Raw genomic sequence first — 7,947 nt, 5'->3', positions numbered from 1 at the left:
GATAAATGGGGTATCAATGAAGTCAGTGTACTGGAGGTTTCCCCATTCTTTTCTGCTGAGGTCTGCTATTTAAATCTCTTTCTGCCATTACTTAAAGTTATTGTGTGTGTGGCTTTTAAATTCTACCCGTGGTGCTCTTGGCCCAAGACTTGATTGCCGCCCCCCCCTCCCCCCCTACTTTCTATAATGGAAAGCTGAATGGTAAGAAACTCTGTTGGCTCACAAACCTATCCGCTCTCTCCTCCGGTCTCATTTTGTTTTCTCTTATGAGAGAAATCTTGAAGCTGCCCTCCACCAGCAATCTTTTCTAGGGATAGGGGAAGTAAGCTTAGCAGGTGAATTCAGCTCTGAAGCTCTGTGGCTGAATCTGTGATACAGTCATTGTCATTCTTTCATCGGCTTGGTGTCCAGACTCTGAAACAACACAGGACCCAAGCAGGGACTCACATCAGTAGCAGGGTATCATGTATACAATATGGTTTTTTTTTTTTTTTGCTGACTTTCCCAGAAGGTTGAGAGCCAGCTATCCACCCAGGGAAGAAGGTCCAGAAGCCACTGACCACTTGGACTACTTCTCTTGGAGTTTGCTTTTAAACTCTCTTAACACCGAATTGCATATAGCATCAGAGATGTGGATTTGGAGATTGTACTCTGATTCAGCTACGCTCATCTTCTTGCTGTTCCTTGCACAAGACATTTCATCTTCTGACTCTGTTTTCACTGCCTGTCCTCCATGCCTGAAACTCTCCTGCTTCTTATCTGCCTACTGACTTATTTGGTTTCCTTTCAGCCTCAGGTAAAGTCCCACCTTCTGGTCCTTTCTGGTACTTTTCTGTGTCCTTAATCTCAGTGTCTTCTTTCTGACACTATACCCTATTTAACTTGTATATATCACATTTTTTTCTCTTTTTGGAGGGGGGAAGACAGGGCAATTGGGGTTAAGTGACTTGCTCAAAGTCACACAGCTAGTAAGTGTTAAGTGTCTGACTCTGGATTTGAACTCAGGTCCTCCTGACTCCAGGGCTGGTCCTCTATTCACTGCACCACCTAACTGCCCCCATATATCACAATTTTACATAGTTATTTTCATGTTGTTTCCCTGTTAGACTGTGAGTTCCTTGATAGTAGGGACTGTTTTTTTCCCCCCTTTCTTTGTTACTGTTAAACCTTACTCTCCTTGTGCACCATGACTTCCAATCCCTGTAGTCCTTTCCAGACCATCTTCCCTACACTAGTCACTCTCTCCTCTTCTCTCCATCTTGACCCCCTGGTGAACAATCAACTCTACACTGTCTGCCTCTCTTAACCCCTTATGATATCATTGATTATATACAGCCAAATCTCAGCTTTAGATCACTTACACCATTTGTTGCCTTCACTCCTACGCACATACCGCTGAATGAAGAAAGAAAATCATGCAACTGTTCTGGTGGGGTCCACTACAATTATATGTCACACAGTCTCCATTGGGCTCTCACTACTGATGGGAAATCCTCCTCCTTCTCCACATTTATACTGTTATCCCTTCCACAACAAGACTTTCTCCATTTTGGGGTTTGATATATTGCAGGTTGGTGTAAGAAATTATATGGGAATTTTGGGGGAGTTTTGCAGAAGCCACAGACAGCATGTGAAGGCTAGCAGATGACACAGAAAATATTTAGAAACTTGAAAATGCATAATATATATGTATAGTATTATATAATATCAACATATTTTATCTTTTAATACCATCATAATTCATACTTTTTCTGTGGTATGAAGAGAGGGCCAAAAGTTTTCATGCAGATTTTCCAGATCTTGGGATGCACTGTGTCCCTAGTCACCAAGATGTGGAAGGGATAACTGTATATGTGTATATATATATATATATATATATACACACACACACACACACACACACACACACACACACACATACATATATGCACACACATACACACACACATATATATATATGGGGGTGACTAGGTGGTTCAGTGAATAGAGCACTGGCCCTGGAGTCAGGAGGACCTGAGTTCAAATCTGGCCTCAGACACTTAACTGCCCCTCCAAAAAGGAAAAAAAATACACACACACATATGTACATATGTATGTATGTATATGTATTGCTTGCTATATGCCAGGCACTGTGCTAAGTTCTTTACAATTATTACCTCATTTGATCCTCACAACAACCATGGGAGGTAAGTATTATTATTATTATTCTCGTTTTGTTAAGGCAAACAGAAATTAAGTGACATGCCTAAGGTCATGCAGCTAGTAAGTATCTGAGGTCAGATTTGAACTCAGATCTTCCTGACTCTAAGCCTGGTGCTCTATCTGCTGTGTGCTACCTAGCTACCCCTTATCAACTCACTGTCTCACTCTCTACAGTGGGTTTTCTTAACATTGTCATTCCTCCTCAAGTCTCCTATGGCTCCCCCTCTCCCATTCTTTCAGCTGAGAACCTTGCCTCATATTTTGCAGAGAAAACTGAGGCCATTCACCATGAGGTCCTTCTCCTTTCTTCCTCATCTCCATCTACTCAGGCGCCTTTTGCCACTCTCTTCCTCCTTCACTCCTGTCTCACATGATGAATGGGCCTTACTTCTTATAAAGACTGACCCCTTTGCTTGTTCAAGCAATCCCATTCCATCCTATCTCTTCCAATAGATTGCTCCCTCCTGACATTCTTACTCCATCATTTATTTTCAGTCTCTCCATATCTACTTGGTCTTTCCTTATTTACTACAAACATGCTCATGTTTCCTCCCATTCTGAAAAAAGAAAGCCCTCACTTGATCCTTCCATGCCTGCTAACTATTGTCCTGTATCTCTTCTACCCTTTGTAGCTAAACTCCTTGAAAAGGCCATCTACAATAGGGACCTCCATTTGTTTCTCTTCTTAACCCTTTATAATCTGGCTTCCTACCTATGATCACACTGTTACTAATGATCTCTTAGTTGTCAAATCCAAAGACCTTTCCTCAATCCTCCTTCTTTTTTACCTCTTTGCACCTTTGATATTGTTGATAACTCTCTTTTTCTTTTTTGGAGGGGGGAAGGCAGGACAATTGGGGCTAAGTGACTTGCCCAAAGTCACATGGCTAGTGAATGTTAAGTGTCTGAGGCTGGATTTGAACTCAGGTCCTCCTGACTCCAGGGTTGATGCTCTATTCACTGCACCTGTGTGGCCCTCTTTATTTCTCCCTGTTTACTAACTTCATTTGGTGATCTTATTCGCTCCCATGGATTTAATAACCATCTCTGTACAGACAATTCTCACATTTACCCATTCTGCCTCCCAAATTTCTGCTGATCTCCAATCTCACATCTTCAGTTGCCTTTCAGATATCTTGAACATTTCCCATCTGGGCCTCACAGGCATAGAGATTCAGAACTCTATTTTCTTCCAAATTTCCAGCAATCCAGGTAAGTAGCACAAGGCAATTGATCTACATTATTCAAATTTTGTGGAGATGTTTATCAGGAAGGAGGAGGGAAGAGGTCATACATTGCATCCTCCCCACTCCCATCACACATTAGCATTCTGGGTGGGGAAAATTTGCAGTCCCTGCTATATCTGTTTAATTGGTTAAAAATGCTCTATAATAGAAGGGAGGGCAGGCGGGGGAGGGAAGTTGGAAGCACCCACTTTTGAAAAGGGACGGGAGCAAAGTAGAGAATAGAGCAAGTGGGAGGTGGGATAGGAGGGAGGGAAATATAGTCAGTCTTTTACAATATATCCACTGTGTTATTGTTTTGCATTAGCCACACATGTACAACATATACTGAACTGCTTATCTTCCCAGTAAGGGTGGGTGACAAGGGAGGAAGGGAATTAATCTGGAATTCAAAGTTTTAAAATCAAATATTCAAATACACACACACATATATACTATTATTAATACTATTTTACATGTAATTGGGAAATAAGATATACAGGCACTGGGGCATAGAGATCCACTGAAAAAGTTGAAAGGGGTATGGGAGAAAATATGGGAGAGAGCAGATTGGAGGAGGGGATATCTTGTGGGACTGCTATTTTGGGGCGGTGGGTAGGGGAAAAACGGGGAGAAAATATGTAACTCAAAATCTGGCGGAAATGAATGATGTAAATCAGAAGTTAATAAAGCATTTGAAAAATAAAAATTAAAAATTAAGAAAAAATAAAAATGCTCCATAATATATTCAAGATTTTTCAAACTCAAAGCATTAAAATCAAAGTTAAATCCAGTGAAGGTTACAAAGTTTGTTCATTTTATTCAGCAATTTGAAAGGAAAAAAAACTTTTTAGTGACACAGTAGATATATAGCCTTTAGCCTTTTCATTGTCTCCTGGTAATACAAGACCACCTCTTTCCCTTAGTTCCTTAACCAGAACAATGGTTCCCTTTTTTCTCCTCATTTTTTTCTTCTTTCTTTTTTCCCTCTTTCTGATTTTCTTCCTCTTCCTTCTCCTCTTATTCCTCCTTTCATTTCTCCCCTTCCTTCTTGTATTCCTTTTCTTCTCTTTTTTTCCCCAGGGAGAAGGCATAGTACAAAGGAATGAAGGAGTACTGACTCTGGCATCAGATCTGGATTACTTGTGGGACCATTGGTAAGTCATTTAAATTCCCTGCACCCCCTGTTTCTTCATCTATAAAATATGCACATTGTACTAGGTGATGACTCAATTCTGTACTAGTCAGATCACATTGGAATGCTTCTACCCTAGCTATTCTATAGGGAAATAGGACCATGGAAAGGTTGCATGTCCACTTACCAAGAGCATCATAGGAGGGGTTTCCTGTTCATGTATGACTGATCTCCATGGTCTCTGATGTTCCTTTGAACTCACATTTTATTGACTCAGTGGGTCTTGATGGAAAATTCTGTGAAATTTTGCAAGCGTCAAGAGAATTCTCTCTCCCCATCTATTTCTGGCTGTGTTCAGACTGAAAATGCCCAGAGAACTTTCTTCCTCATGGGAAGGCCACAAATTTGCTGTGTGAGCTTTGGCAAATTACTATAACTCTCTATGTCTCAGTTTCACCACTTCAAAAATGGACTGCACAATTTATAAACATCTTTATAACTCTGAGATTCTATCAGTCTATATTCCCTGTTTTTTTATTGTCCCCTTTCCATTTGCAGGAAACTCATGTGGGATTTTTGTCTTGCCACTTAAAAAGAGAACAATAATGACGTAAAATCCAAAAAGGGATGTGAATTCCTCTAGACATCAAAGAAAATGCTTGCTTTGTTATTCCTATGAGAGAGTGGTTTGAGCTTTCTTTTTGGTTCTCTTTGCTAATGTAAAATCATACCCATTTCCTCACATTCTAGGTATATATTGCAGTCTAAGTAGCTTCTGCACTATATAGGGCCCATTAGAGAATGGCAGTATTCTCTCCCTTTGGGGACTATTAAGAAGTTAAGGTACATCTTTGGAAATTTTCTTGAGATTTTTTAGGCCCCTAGTGTTAAAACCTATACCATTAATTCATTTATTGAGGTCCAGTGGAGTAGCTTAGGAAAGCTCCCTAGAGGAGGAGTTCTTAAACACTTTTTGTGCCATAGACCCCCTTTGACATTTGATGAAGTTTATGGACCTTTTCTCAGAATAATGTTTCTGAATCCATAAAATAAAATGCAAAGAATTACAAGGAAACCAATTACATTGAAATAGAATTATAAAAATATATATTGAAGAAAAACTAGTCTTGGAACTCAGATTAAGATCCCGTGCCCTAGAATAAGAGTGGGGAGCCTATGGCTTCGAGATCACATGTAACCCTCTAGGTCCATAAGTGTGGCTCTTTGACTGAATCCAAATTTCACAGAACAAATTCCCTTAATAAAAGTATTTGTTCTATATAACTTGTGTTTAATCAAAAGGCCTCACCCAAGGACCTAAAAGGTCACATGTGGCCTTGAGGCCTCAGGTTCTCCACTCCTGCAGAAGACTACAGAAATAAGGGTTATCTCTGGAGGACATGGGGAAAATCACAGTATGGGTTTCTTTCCACTAACATTTTTATAAAGTAATTTCAAACAGATGGACTAGTATTCAGGAGATATTACTGTAAAAGACTTTCAGGAAGGCTTTCATTGCATTGAGGAGATTCTCATTAGAGGGTTTATGGAAGGATATGGATAGGAATTGCATGGGATGAAAAAATGTGGATGTCACCCTCTGTGCCACTGGACAGAATACCCACATCATAGATTCACTGAAGCATTGAAATTAAAATTAACTTGACCTTCTATTAAAAGGAAGACCAAGGATAACCCAGAGAAGGAAAGATTCTACCATATGTCAGCCTGAGATGCCTGGAAGGTAGGATCACAGGCTTTAGAGCTGAATAGGATCTTTAGAGCCTTATAGATCCAACTCTCATTTTGCAGATGAATAAACTGAGGCCTAGGAAGTCACCCATAGAAATACAGATAGTTGATGACAGAGGCAGGATTCATGCCCAGTCCTCTAATTCCAAATCAATTGTGCTTTCCACAAACCACTCTGCTTCTATAAATGTTACTTGATATGCTTTTAGTATTGTCTTCATGGCAGTTATATGTTTCATAGACTGTGTGTATGTATATGAGCTTCAAATATATCTACACATATGTATATGTGTGTGCATGTATATATGTGTGTGTCTATATATACACACATTTGTATATACATATATATCCAATTGGCAAGAAAGAAATGTTTCCTACCATTTTATTTTATTTTACTTTTTTTTCATTTAACTTCTCTTTCCCTCCTCCTTTAATTCCAGGTGGAAAAAAATGAGAAACAAAGCCTTTATAGCAAACATGCACCGTCAAGCAAAGAAAATTCCCACATTGGCTAATTCCAAAATTGTATGTCTTATTCTGCATCATCTGCATCTTTCACCTCTATGTGAGGAAGTGAATAGCATGATTCATCATCTGTTCTCTGGAATTAAATTTGTTCATTGAATTGAACAGAGTTCTTAAGTCTTTTTAAGTTGTTTGTTTTTTAGAATGTTGCTATTGTATAAATTGTTCTCTTGGTTTTGCTCACCTCTCTCTCTATCAGTTTATATAATTTTTTTCCAGCTTTCTCTGAAACCATTCCTTTCATCATTTCTTACTGTTGAGGAATATTCCATTATGTTCATATGCTATTATTTGTTCAGCCATTATACAGTTGATGGGGACTCTCTTAGTTTCCACATTTTTGCCACTACAAAACCAAGTTATTATAAACATTTTTGTATGTCCTTTTTTCCTCTTTGTTCGTTTATTTCATTTTAGATGTAGGCCTAGAAGTGACATTTCTGGGTCAAAGAGTATGCACAGTTTAGTAACTTTTTGGATATAGATACAAATTGCTTTCCAGAATGGCTGGACCAATTCACAGATCCAATAAGAAAGTATTAATTTGCCTGTTTTGCCCTCTTAATATTGGTCACTTTCTTTTTTTTTCTTTTGGTCATCTTTGCTTATATGATGAGTGAGAGACACAACCTTAGAGTTGCTTTAATGTGCATTTCTTTAATTATTAGCGATTTGGTGCATTTTTTTTGTATTTGTCAATAGGTTAAAAATTTCCTATTTATTATATGCTTAATAAAACCTCTTTCTTACCCAATAGAAGTTTCCATGAGTTATTTGGAGGTGGAGAGGACAGCAATTGACTAGGTATAGTTTGTATATTAGGGATGGCTTTGAGCTCAGATTCTAAAGTATGTATGACCTACAGAATCTCTGTGTTGGATATAGGCCCTGGGGAGTAGGGAAGAGAAGTTTATTGCTCTTACTTTAGCTGCTTGCCAAATGATCATGTCATTAAAAAACAAAACAAACAATGCTTGAAAACTCCTGAATCTCCATGTGCCATTGAGACCATCAAGTACAACCTCTCCAACCAACCTACTCATTAAGGTTTCCCTTGAAGGGTCCATGACTATACTTTTAAGTTACATTTAGTGCTAACATACTCACATT

The 7,947-nt window shown here is 38.8% G+C and overlaps 1 long non-coding RNA gene across 1 annotated transcript; it reads left to right on the top strand.

The window, feature by feature from the left end:
- The first annotated feature begins 3,319 nt into the window (after positions 1–3,319).
- Positions 3,320–7,565, top strand: LOC138144612 (uncharacterized). Its single transcript, XR_011163986.1, has 3 exons — positions 3,320–3,414; positions 4,509–4,582; positions 6,753–7,565. It is a non-coding gene; the product is annotated as an uncharacterized lncRNA (long non-coding RNA).
- Positions 7,566–7,947: the final 382 nt, after the last annotated feature.

This window comes from Petaurus breviceps, unplaced genomic scaffold (genome assembly GCF_028583685.1).
Source record: "Petaurus breviceps papuanus isolate PSGF00001 unplaced genomic scaffold, PetGlider_PUasm1.0 90702, whole genome shotgun sequence".
Taxonomy (NCBI): Eukaryota; Metazoa; Chordata; class Mammalia; order Diprotodontia; family Petauridae; genus Petaurus; species Petaurus breviceps.
This window is presented reverse-complemented; position numbering and strand designations above follow the sequence as displayed.